This window comes from Elephas maximus, chromosome 6 (assembly GCF_024166365.1).
Source record: "Elephas maximus indicus isolate mEleMax1 chromosome 6, mEleMax1 primary haplotype, whole genome shotgun sequence".
Lineage (NCBI taxonomy): Eukaryota > Metazoa > Chordata > Mammalia > Proboscidea > Elephantidae > Elephas > Elephas maximus.
This window is the reverse complement of record NC_064824.1, coordinates 101,542,547-101,556,023: the sequence shown is the minus strand read 5'-3', so window position 1 is coordinate 101,556,023 and position 13,477 is coordinate 101,542,547. Positions and strand designations below refer to the sequence as shown.

The 13,477-nt window shown below is 39.9% G+C and overlaps 1 protein-coding gene across 2 annotated transcripts in view; it reads left to right on the top strand.

The window, feature by feature from the left end:
• The first annotated feature begins 7,227 nt into the window (after window positions 1-7,227).
• ICA1L (islet cell autoantigen 1 like) overlaps window positions 7,228-13,477 on the top strand; it is a 47,372-nt gene continuing 41,122 nt past the window's right edge. The window contains exon 1 of one of the 2 annotated variants that reach the window (XM_049887899.1): window positions 7,228-8,036. The gene's annotated coding sequence lies outside the window, so the exon portion shown is untranslated. The remainder of the gene's footprint in view (window positions 8,037-13,477) is intronic. The other variant, XM_049887900.1, reaches the window with a different exon arrangement.

Here is a 13,477-nt window from a genome sequence, read left to right as displayed (position 1 = left end):
AAATACTATAATATGCACAGAATAGATATACAGTAATTAATTGCACAGCTTTTTATTTCTGATGGAGAAGGTTTTTTAAATTAACTTTAAAAAAGCATATACCCAGTGCCGGCGAGTCGATTCCGACTCATAGCGACCCTACAGGACAGAGTAGAACTGCCCCATAGAGTTTCCAAGGAGCGCCTGGCAGATTCGAACTGAAAAAAGCATATAAAAAGGCTAAAATCTTTAATATGGAAAAATTAGAACATTTGTTTTTGGCAAATTAAGTGATATCTAAGTGTAAGAAAAGAAGTCTTTGCAGGTATTCAGAACATAAAAAAGTAGATTTTGCCAGTTTATTAAGTATTCATTGAAATATATTAAGTAAAGTACTTCCAAATTAAAGATATGCCAGTATCTTTTAGAAGTTGCATACAGATTTCATGGTAATCAGGAATCACCTCTTTCCCTAATGTGTCCTAATATGTAGATAAGAATAGATTCTTTAAACAAAATCTTTCAATCAGTATTAGATAATAAACATTCTACAGATTTTGATTATCATTAGCATTTATCTTTATGCATGTTAAACACAAAATATTTAAAGTATTTCTTAAAAAGTGACTTCCATCTTTAATAGATTGGTATTCCTCAAGAATACCTTATAACATCTTAGTATTATATAGGAAGTTACTAGACTGTTCAACGTAGTATGTCTCAAACAACGTTCCCATCATGGAGCTCTGGGAAACAACATCTGTACCTGGCTGCAGGAGAGAGCCAAATTAACAGTGGCCTAAGTTAGGAGTTTTCTCGCAAGCTGAAGTCCAGAGACAGTTCAGGACTTACACAGTGGTTTTGTTCCACATTACTTAGGGACTCAGGCTCCCCCCACCACCAGGACACAGCCCTCATTCTCACACAGACTAAGATCCAGAACTCTAGTTATCACATTATTTCTAATAAAAGAAAGTAGATTTTAATGCCAACAAAGTAAGTAAATGTAGCCAGGATAGTCATACACAAAGTCCTTATTTGCCTCATTTTGTACGTACTGGTCTTATTTTCCTATCTGTAGTCTTTGGAAATCTAACTTTCAGAGGGCAAAGATGAATTCATATTCCTGTTCTGGATGGATGGTCCCTGAATGAGCCTTAAGGGCAGAGTTAAGAGTGTCTTTCCTAACCTACTGAGTCTGGGCTGATCAAATGTATGCATACACCAGGTGCTTAAAGGAAAACAGGCCTATTTATTAGATGCAATCGACAAAAAAGGAAGTGTCATCAAGTACTGGTGCTTCACCTATTCTCCACCCTGGTTCCAAAGGCAGGATACATTCAGCGTTCAGGCATTCTCCCTTGGGATGAATATAACATTAGTGAGCAAGTCTATTGGATAAAGATTGCCTCCGTTAGATCTCTGCCAGACTCCTCCCCTAGGAAAAGTCAAATGGTTAGGTCTTACTTCCTGAACAGGAAGAATATGAGACACCAGTTGAAGTGTGGAAGATTCAGTCATCTTGTAACTTACTGCTGTCCCACCCACCTCCACTGTCTTTCTTCAAAAGACGGCAGCAGTCTGTCTCTTCGGTGGCCCATCTTCCTCTATTTAGTTATATCAGAGATAAAGGCTTTTACTGGCACAATAGGTAAGGGCTGAAAGGTAAATGGGTTGAACCCACCAGCCACTCTGTGGGTAAAAAGACCTAGCAATCTGCTCCCGTAAAGATTACAACCTAGGAAACCCTATGGGGCAGTTCTACTCTGTTGTATTGGGTCCCTGTGAGTTGGAATCAACCTCACAACAACAAATTTGCTTCTAAGACTCACTTGGAAAAATGGGTCGATCTGTTTTTGCAGAGTGGAGAGAAGCCAGAAACTTGACAGTGCAGTGCTCAGGACCTGCCAGCCAGTACTGGGTTATTTTATGCTGTCTTGCCATAGTAAATGGAGTTCACAAACAGGTTGATGCCTGCTTTCTTACCTCATTAAACAGTTTTAGGAAATGCCTTTTCTATTGTTTAACATAAACTTCCTAAATTTGAGTTCAAAGTATACCTAATTGTTGAATAAGTCCGTTCAAGGAAAAAAGGTTGAACTTCTGTCATGTACCAGGATTTCTGCTGGGGTGGAGGAATGGGGGAAAAATACAAAAATGTATAAGACATAGATGCTACTACCTTCAGAAACATCCCATTTTCACATGAGAGCTAACCCGTTAAGAAAGTAGTTATAACAATGTCCTAAGTGCAAAGGAAGATGTAAATGTAAGGCAGAAAGGTAGTACAGAGGAGAGCAATTCACCTTGTGAGGAGGGCGTTTGCTGTTAAGAAAAGCATCGCAGAAGAGTGACATTTGAGCCAGGCTTGACAGATAATTGGTTGTTGGCGGGGGAGGAGGAGTGGGATATTCCTGGCAGAGGGAGCTGCACAGAAGCACCAGAAATGGTAGCTCAGAAATAGTGTGAGGAAGGAAGTAGGCATAATAGTCAAATGCCAAGTCATTTAATTTTGTTTTCCTCTTAAATAAAGCTGCCTTCCACGTCTTATCTAAGACATGACTAGCTTTTTATACTGAAAAACATGAAAAAAAAAAAAAAAAGCATGGCTTTGATGATTATCCAGAGATCATTAGGGTAGAAACTTGAGTTATTTAGAATTATTCTATGTAGAACATATATTATCAGTGTTAATTACGTCCTATCAGAATGTTTCCTAGCTTCATCAGGGGGAAGGAACAAATGAAAGTTTAAATTGAGATAAAAATTGTAATTGTATAATTGAACAAAACAAGTACCATCTGGGAATTCCTGATAATAACACTGAAATCTGTTCATATGAGCCAAAATTCTTTTGACAGATCCTAGTTTTGAAAACGACACCTAACAACAGTTTTGAAAAATCCGTCACTTATATAAAGCAAATATAAGGAGAAATATTAGTCTTTGGCATCATTATATCTATCCTATTCTTTAAATAGCCCTGGTGATGCACTGGTTACAGTGCTTGTCTGCTAACTGAAAGGCTGGCGGTTCAAATCCACCAGCAGCTCCACGGGAGTTTAAAGATTACAGCCTTGGTAAACCCTATGGAGTTCCACCCTATAGTCTTACAAGGTCACTATGGATCAGAATCAACCCCACGGCAGCAAGCAGTGAAAATCCTATTCTTGAAGGGAAAAAATAGGACATTTTAAGGTTCTCCATGTGCAAGGGATATCCAATTAACATCTCTTTTTAATAGAAGCCACTAATGGAAATCAGGTTTCATTAGACACGTGAAATCCAAACTTCCAAATCAAAAACTCCAGGTATTAAAACAACAGAAACTTGTCACTTTTAATACTGGCATTTTTTACTATTATAGACTTCTAAGTATTAAACATATTAATAATGTTAATGGTATTTTGTTTAGATAAATCGTCAATGTAGAAAAGGTTTTTGTTGTTGTTTCTTTAATATGATTAGGCTACCTTTGTTCCAGTATCAGTTCTACAGTTTTAAGCTTTGAGGAAGTAAATTATTTTCTGGTGGTGCCTATGAGTTAGAAATAAAGTTGTCCCCACTATAACAGTCCTGTGACATACGTACTATTCTATCTGCATTTTTAAAAAAAAGGAAGATATGTGTTAGGGCAAGTAAAGTTACTTGACTTAACAGCTGGTAAACGGCAGAGTCAGGATTTAAATTCAGATTTATCCAAGTCTAGAGCTCAGGGCCCTTAACTCGTACAGATTCTGGCAATTCTTATGTAATACATAAAATGATGTTTTTTAATGTAAAGAATTAGTGTAAAAATGTCTTTAACTATATAAAAGACTATATAAATTTGAATAGCATTTATTAATACTATATTACCATGATGTTACGTTCAGCTTTACAATTTTGCCTTTCAATTTTAGTATTACCACCCTTTGAGAGCCACAACTTGGCAACACTGCCTTGTTTTTCCAGGTCTCTCAGGTTTTCTGCCTGACACTGTGCAGTCTTTTCTGTCAGCCTCCATTAGTGGAAAATATTTGCGTTTTCCTTCTCTGACAGTGGTCTTACCTTACATGGGTTCTGGCTTCCACAGGTTATACTGTATGTACAGTTAGTAAAGTATAAGTAACGTGTTTGGGGCTTATTAATACCAAATTTACTTCAGTGGCTGGTTGAGGGAAGAAAATACTTTTATATATCTCTCTCTACGATATTTCACTTTAAAAAATAAATCATCTTCAATAATACTGTCTAACTCTAGGCTTACTTGATTAAACAAAACTATGGAAGAGCACGTTTAGCTTGCAATATCTAAGTAATCATTTGGTGTGGGCACCTGGAAACATCTCCGTAACCTCACCAGTTGCACTAGTGTACTTCCTGTAATGCTTCTCCTGATTTCCTTGGTAAAATCAGACAGATGGCAAAGTAGAACGGTTTGAAGAAATGGAGCTGTTTTCATTATCTCAGGCTCAACAGGTCCCTAATCTTTAAAACAGAAGAATAGTATGAATACATTTTCTAGTATCAGTTACAGTTTTATTTAGGAGACTAACCAAAGGTTTGCATAACACAAAAATAAACGTAAAGATCTTTCCTAAGGAAACTAGGATTACAGGTTTGCATCCCAGATTTATGGACCCTCACATTCCAAGTCATCTAAAGGTCTCTTTTCCTAGTTAGCTTGTAGAAGTCTGGGGGGGCACTGGTCATACTGTTACATTGTTATCAGAATAAGGTTCTTGACTCTCACCAGTCAAGAAGGAGCAGCTAAGGCACACAGTTTTCCACACGAGCAAAGTTTTATTGAAGAGGCTTGCAAGCAGAGATGAGGAGGGCCTAGAGCAACGCATACCCCTTCTCACAAAACAAAAGACAGGCCTGAGTTTTTAAAAGCTCTTGGGCAGGAAAAGAGTCATGTTTATTCATAGGCACAGGCAGGAACAGTTAAGGTGCGCAGGCAGCAGCTTTCCAAGATGGCTCCTGTCCTGGAGGCCTCTGGGATTCGTAGCAGGACTTATCATGGGGTGTCGCGCCTATGCAGTCTCTCGCTCCCTGGGTTTGATTCCCCGGCTGGAGCTGTAGCCCCTCGCTGCCTCTGGTGGAAGGTCACACAGTGGTCACAGGTAGATGTTCTGCGCGTGTCCCTGGGCCTGGTTTTCTCCAGCTGCTTCTGAAAGGCAACTTTAAAGAAGTATGCAGGCTATTTTTATATGCCCTGCCCCATTGTTCTGGGAAATGGCTTTGTTTCTGCGCCCTGGCCCATTTCTTGTTACTCTGTTTGCACATTTCGCGGGCCCTCTGTTCCTTGTCTTAATAAGTCCCTAGGTTCCACACCCAACCCCCTATTACCTCCCTGATAGTATAGTCTATTTCTCTTTTACTTGCTTCTTCTCTAACCACACCAGTCTCTTTGCAGTTTCTCATACAGGCACCCTCCGATCACAGGGCCTTTGCTCTCTGTCTTAATATGTTGATGGGAAATATGACAGTTCTGTAAATGTTTGTGCTTCTAAGTGAAATTAAATCCATATAAAAGTATGTTGTTATTAGGTGCTGTGAAGTCGCTTCCAACTTGGTGACCTTACGTATTACACAGCGAAAGGTTGCCTGGTTCTGCACCATCCTCACAATCGTTGCTATATGCAGCCACTGTGTCCATGTTGTTGAGGGTCTTCCTCTTTTTCGCTGACACCCAAGGACTGGTCTTATCAATCCAGTCAAGTTGGATCTTATCAGTCCAGCGGCTCAAGGAAGATTATTCATTCATTCAACAAACATTTATTGAATACCATGAGTAAGACCTCATTCCTGCCCTGGAGGGGCATCAGTAGCTCTGCCTTATTTGCTGAAACCATTCCTACACTCTGGCACCACTTGCATACTTTTCTTAGGACTTGTGAAGGAAAAGTGATGTGTAAATGCTCTATTTTTTGATGGCTTGGAGACATTGTGTATCTTTTTGTAATTTTCCTTAAGTAAACAAAACCAGCAGGTTTACCCCATACTCTGACTTCTTGGTGTGTTCTGGGAGGACCTTTCCCTGCTTCAGGGGGAGGGGAGAGGATTCAGTTCTTTTTAGGCATACTGTATTCTTTAGTTGTTCATCAGCCATCTCATTTATTCACTGATTGGATAAACATTTATTTGGGGCCTAGTATGAGGCACTGTGCTAGGAGCTAAGGCTCCAGAAATACACAAGGTTTTCATTTTGGAGAAGTCAGCATGTAATGGAGGGAAACAGGCAAGTAATGATCACAATACAGTATAGTTGTTGACTGGGAGTGGAGGTATGCGCCTTAGGAGGGTATCCAGACTTAGCATAAATGGGTCAGGAAAGTTGCCCCAAGGAAGTGCAGTAATTAGCCACTGTTGCCAAGCAATTCTTTGGACTTTGAGAATCTGAGAAAAGCTGTAGACTCCTCAGAAAGATGGTATTTACCAAAATTTTGCATATAGTTTCAGAGTATTCACTGATTCCTTGAACCCCATAAATCTCTGCACAAGAATCCTTGTTCTAAAGACATCTTAAAATTTTCAATCCAAATTTACCTTCTCTATTATTAAACAGCCCTCCCTTTTTCCTCTTCTAGAACTACTTTGTTCAGGTTAACGTGAGTACTTTGTAATATTAATATTCCAGAATCTCACCTCAAGTGTAAGCTCTTCCTGGCTAGTCTGTGTCACAATTGCAATTAACTTTCTGCAGACTTTTTAAGGAAGTTGATTTTTATAGTCACTTAAACACTTTGAAATAATTTATCAAATTATCTCTCGACAGTAATCGTTTTACTTTTGCCTTCGTTCCAAATTTTTTCTAAAATTGGTTTTTAAGTTCAGATTTTACCGTTTCTCTAGAAGACTCATTTATGGCCAAAAAACATGGTTATTTATATATGTGCATTTGAGGTCAGTTATTAACAGTTACTAACTTAATCCTCTTTAAACTTTTAACATGAGAGTTAAATACAGCGCGTGAGCCTCTACCTCGCGCCAGATCCTGGTACTGAGAAGCGCCCGCGGATTTAGGAATGACTCTGAAGTACGGGCTCCTAATAAGGGCAGCAGAGGGTCTGACAGGTGCAGTGGGGGCTCGGAGACGGGAGGGAAGAACCTGGCTAAGGGTGCGGGGGGCTCAGAAAAGGAGACGGAGAGTTCGTTCCACTCACCCCATGCTTCAAAGGCCTCACAACCAGTTCCTTATGTTCTGATCAGTTGGGTGTTTTCATTCCAATTTATAACGAGGAACTCGGGAAATGAGAAACAAGAGAGGGTTACGGAGTTCAACAACGGACTGCGAGAGCTGCAGGCTCGAGCTGGTCCGGAGCCGGGGTCCCCGAGGGGTTTGAGGGCGCGAACCCGACGCCCGGCCGAGCCGCGGCAGGCGGCGCAGCTCCCGGCCCCCGCGCGCTCCAGGACGCCGGGTTTAAATCTCCCGCCTCCCGGAGCCAGAGCCGGAGCCCGACACCTCCACGCACTGGAGCGGAGGGGCACAAGCTGCGGGAGCGGCCTGGCTGGTCGCGGTGCGGCGGGACGGCGCGAACGGGCGCCGAGACGGCTTCCGCGGGGCCGAGCCTGACCCGGGGCGGCAGAAGACCGGCACGTCGTGGCTCCAGCGTGGTGGTGAGCACCTACAGCCCCTTCCCTCCTTCCCTTCTAGGCAGAGGCTCTGCCAGGTCGTCTGCAGACCGAAAGGGACTCTTTCCGGGCGTCCCAGCCGGAGGCCAAAGCCTGGGTTACCACGGCAACGGCCGGGTGTGTAGGGGGCGGTCGAGCCACGGCGGGAGACGCGCTCACGCGGCCTCTCGGGGTCTCGCCCGCCTCCTCCTTTCGCTCGAGGACTCCGGCCCCCCGGGCCTCATTTTCCGGCGAGATCCTGGTCTGAGCTCCCCCGGACTCGCTCCGAGAGAAGTGGCAAGGAGAGGGTTTGGGTGTGACTGGGTTCTGACCGGCCGAAAAGAGCTTTTAGCCACCCGCCCGGGTCGCGAACGTGCGCTGCGGCCTGAGGCTTGTTTGGGTCATTTCTATCGAAGGTGGAGATCTCTTCCCCTAGAGGCAGCTGCTCACAGCATAAGGTGCTTTTCTGCTGACCTCCTTTTTTTTTTTTTTTTTTTTATGTTATCCCTGTTTTTATTTCATTATTATTTTGTAATGGGAAGGCCTTTTTAAGAAACGAAGCAGCAAACGATTGGTAAAAGCAAAACAAACGTGCGGCTTGAGGTGAGCGCACGGAACGCACGAGCCCCGGACGTGTTGCGCGCACAAATCCTGCTGCCGGAGGCTCCCGGCACTGATCCGGTTTGTGGGCCCCGGAAACGGGATTCAGCTGGTCAGGTGCCCAGATGATGTCAGTGGTCAGATACCTGGTGCTCTGAGAAAGATGGAGAAGGGGGAGAAAATCCGTCCTGGCAACTAGTCAAACCCGCGGTACTGTGGGTTTACCGGGTGGGATTATTCATGTAATAGATCGTCTCGATGCACAGAGCAAGAAAGCTTTTATAAACCCTGGATCACTGTGAAATAGCATATCGGAAAGATGTTTTTCCATGGCTTTGGGTTTTCTCTCGGTATTTATGTATTGATTTATTTGGTTTTCACGTAGTGGAAGGCGATATTACTTTAATCATCTTCACATCAATATTTATGGAATAGCCACAGGTGCCTCGTCCTTCAATAGGAGCTAATTATATATTTATTGGCCAAATAAACATCTAACGATATGTATATGTTTTTATACGACCAAATTTTTTATAGTTTTATATTTATCTGCCCAACATAGCTAGTGGTTAAATTTCTGTATTTAATAGTGCCAAATTATTGTACATCTAGTCATTGATGCACCAACCTTGTGCAAGGCATTGCTCTAATTCCCAATAATTATAATTGTTGAACAGATCGTTTTAATTTTTGAGTTAGAAAAATGGACAGAGGTCAGCCAGTCCAAACTGCAAAAACTGCAAACATGGGACTGGTGGGGAAAGTAGGAAGCCACATTTTTATTGTATTTGAAAGGCAATAAGACAAAATTTATGCAATGACTGACCTAGAACCAAACATTAAATATCAGATATAAAATAGTATATTGTTTTGCTCTACTATATTGCAGTAATTGGTGGTTTCATTGTGTGATATACCCTATATTTAACTTTTTTTTCCTTATTTTTACAGTTTGCTTTTTCAGTAGTCAGTGCACTGCCTTTAAAATTTTATTTTTGTATTCTTTAACAGCAACAGATGGATTTCGTGAAAAAATTTAAATATGTTTGTATCTAGAAAAGTTTCCTCCTGTGAACTGGCTTTTGTTGTTTAAAAACACCTTTATAACTTTTTCCATTTTGTCTGTTGTTCATTCATCTCTTAATTTTTACCTTTTTCCTGAAGTCAGACTTCAAAGTTCTGCTTGGATCCAGTATTCACATTAAAAGTTGGTCACTTTCTATATATGTGTCTCTATTATTATGTCGGAAACGCTGGTGGTGTAGTGGTTAAGTGCTACGGCTGCTAACCCAAGGGTGGGAAGTTCGAATCTGCCAGGCGCTCCTTGGAAACTCTATGGGGCAGTTCTACTCTGTCCTATAGGGTCGCTATGAGTCGGAATTGACTCGACGGCACTAGGTGTTTTTTTTTTTTTTTTTATGTCATTGTTGACTCCTTTACAAATAACACTTTTTTTTTTGTTGTTTTATCACTTTTTTTATTGTGGTAAAAATATATATAAGAAAACATTTGCCAATTCAACAATTTTTACACATACAATTCAGTGAGATTGATTACCATCATCATGTTGTGCCACCACTACCGCTATTCTTTTCCAAATTATTGCACCACCATTAAACAGAAACTCAATGGTCCCCTAAGTAATGATTCCCGCTTGCCCCTTTCCTCCCATCCTTGGTAACCACTAATAAGCATTGGTCTCTCTGCATTTGCATATTTCATATAACACGTTTTTTTTTCTTCTTTTTTGTTGTTAACTTAGTTGAGATAAAAAAAAAATAAAACAAACAAACAATGCAGTATCTGTATTTACAACAGCTGACATTTTTTGGCTATATTTCTTTTCAATATTTTTTTTAAATAAAACATTTCCAGTAATGCTAAAGGTCCTTTTCTACCCTGCTCATTCTCTCCTTGCCCACTTTGATCCCTAACCAGATAAATACCATCATGAGTTGGTGTCCATGTTTGTATTTTTTTTTTAATGTATTTATATTTTATATGCATCCACTAACATGGCACAAGTCTTTATATTTTAAATACATTGAATATAGTCTGCAAATTGTTTTTTCACTCAGTATTTGTTTAATTATGGTAAAATGTATGTATTTGCCATATCTAAGTGTTCAGTCCACTGGCATTAATTATATTCACAATGTTGTTGAACTGTCACCATTATTTCCAAAATTTTTTCATCACCCCCAACAGAAATTAAGCAATAACCCCTCAGTCCTCTTTACCCCCAATACTTAGTATCCACTAATCTACTTTGGTCTCTCTGCATTTACCTACTCTAGATTAACAGGATCATACCACATTTGTCCTTTTGTGTCATTTCACTTAGCGTAATGTTTTCAAGGTTCATCCATGTGGTAGCATGGATGTTGTGCTTTAAGTGGAAGTTGACAAATCAAGTCCGTCTCTCATACAAAAATCTATACACACCTTGCTATGTAATCCTAGTTGCTCTCCCCTCCCCAATGAGACAGCACACTCCTTCTCTCCACCCTGTATTCCCTGTGTCTATTCAGCCACCCTCTGTCCCTTTCTGCCCTCCCATCTTCCCTCCAGACAGGAGCTGCCCACATAGTCTCACGTCTTTTTGAGCCAAGAAGCTTCGCTCTTCACCAATATTTTCTTTCTTACAGTCCAGGCTAATCCCTGTCTGAAGAGTTGGTTTTGGGAATGGTTCCAGTCTTAGGCTAACAGAAGGGGACCATGACTCCCGGAGTCCTTCTAGTCTCAGTCAGACCATTAAGTCTGGTCTTTTTACGAGAATTTGAGGTCTGCATCCTACTGCGCTCCTGCTCCATCAGGGATTCTCTGTTGTGTTCCCTGTCAGGACAGTCATCGGTTGTAACCAGCCATCATCTATCTTCTGGTCTCAGGCTGATGGGGTCTCTGATTTATATGGCCCTTTTTGTCTCTTGGGCTCATAATTACCTTGTGTCTCTGGTGGTCTTCCTTCTCCTTTGCTCCAGATGGGTTGAGACCAATTGATGCATCTGAGATGGCCGCTTGCTAGCGTTTAAGACCCCAGATGCCACTCACCAAAGTGGAATGCAGGATGTTTTCTTAATAGATGTTATTATGCCAGTTGACCTAGATGACCCCTGAAACCATGGTCCCCAGACTCGTGCCCCTGCTCCCTGGCCTTCGCAGCTGAACTTCATTTTTCTTTATGGCTCAATAATATTCCATCGTATGCATATACCACAATATTGTTTACCCATTCATTTGTTTCTGTCTAATGGCCATTGTGAACAATGCTGCAATGAATGTTGGTGTACTAGACTCAGTATTGTTTTTAAAATCTGTTTGGGTTGATATTAATAGACCTAGTCACTAGTGTATTTGTTTTATATAATATTCTGTCATGAATATTCCATATTTTTACCCATATTTTTTAATTGTTTCCAGTTATTTACTGTTACTTCTATTATTTTGTTTCCCATTTCCCAGCCTTTCTATTTTTTACTTTTTGCACAATGCTGAAATAAACAAGCACATTCATTCATTCAGTAAGCATTGATCATATACTGTGTGCCCCACACTACTTGCTCATAAACAGATGAAAATCTCTGCCCACATAAAGCTTTAAATACCTATTAGTGGAATTTCTAGATAATGAAGTAGAAGTGTATTTAGTTTTATAAGGAACTTCCAGACCTTTTTATAAGATGATTATAATATTTTGTGCTTTCATCAGCAATATGTGAGAGTTGCAGTAACTTACATCCTCACCAATTTTGTTGTTATCCTTTTTCATTTAAGTCATTCTGGTGGGTTTGTGCAATGGTATATCATTGTGAGTTGAGAATTCATGCTTTCAGCAAATATTCTTTTTTTTTATTGCTCAGTAGTATTTTATCGCATGGATAGACTACAATCTGTTCATCTCTTCACCTGTTGATGGATATTTGGATTGATGGACATTCTAATTTTTGGCCATTATAAATAAAGCCGGTATGAACGTTTGTGTCCAGGTCTTTGTATGGGCATATATTTTCATTTCTTTTGGGTAAATGCCTAAGAGTACAATTGCTGAGTTTTATGGTAAGTGTACTTTTAACTTTATAAGAAACTATCAAACTTTACCAAAGTTTTTATACCTTTTTACATTCCTAGCAGTAAATTATGAAAGTTCTAGTTGTTCTCCATCCTTGCCAAGAGTTGGAATTAAGTTTTAGTTTTTATCTTCTTTAAGCAAATTTAAAATGGGTGTATAATGGTATCTTTTTCTGGTATTATTATTTCCCTGATAAGTAATGATGTTGAGCATCTTTTTATATGCTTATTGGTCATTTGTATATATTCTTTTGTGAGTTTGCTCAAATCATTTGCCCATTTAAAAAAATCAGATTGTCTTATTACTGAGTTATAAGCATTTTTGATATATTCTGAACACAAGTCTTTCATCATATGTAGCAGATATTTTCTCCCAGACTTTTCATTTTTTAATGATGTCTTTCAAAGAGCAAAAGTTTTTAATTTTTATGAAATCTAATTTATCAATTTTTTGTTTTATGGTTCATGTTTTCTGTAGTCTAAGAAATCCTTGTCTACCCCAAGGTTGCAAAGATATTCTTTTCTAGGAATTTTACAGTTTTAGATTTTATGTATATTTTATACATATCAAAGTTTGTGTACAGGTATGTATATCTTTTTTTGACATATGGATATCCAATCATTCTAGTACTATTGGTTAAGAAGACTATCCTTTATGCCATTGAATATGGTGCTTTTGTCAAAAATCATTCTGCTGTGTATTTGTGGATCTGTTTCTGGATTTGCTCAATTAATTTTTCTTAGCAGTGTTCTGTAGTTTTCAACAGTAGTCTGGTACTCAGAGAAAAAACTAGTCCACAGGACTGATAGCCCACACAAACCATGGCCTCTTCTAGCCGAAGATCAGAAGAACTAGATGGTACCCATCTACCACTACTAAACATTCTGACCAGAGACACATTAGAAGGCCCCAAAAAGAATGGGAGAAAAATGTAGAACAAAATTACAATTTCCTGAAAAAAGGCCAGACTTACCAGACCTATAGAGACTAGAGGAACGCCTGAGATTTTTGCCTAAAGATACCCTTTGAACTTGGAACTGAAGCCACTCCCGAGATCACCATTCGCCAAATAATAGATTGGGTTATAAAATAAACAATATCACCCATGAGTAATGTGGTCCCTTAAGCAATCAACTACATGAGACCAAATGGCCAACATTTACCCAAAAGCAAAGATGAAAAGGCAAGGAGGGGCAGGCAAGCTAGATCAATAGAAACAAAACAAACAAA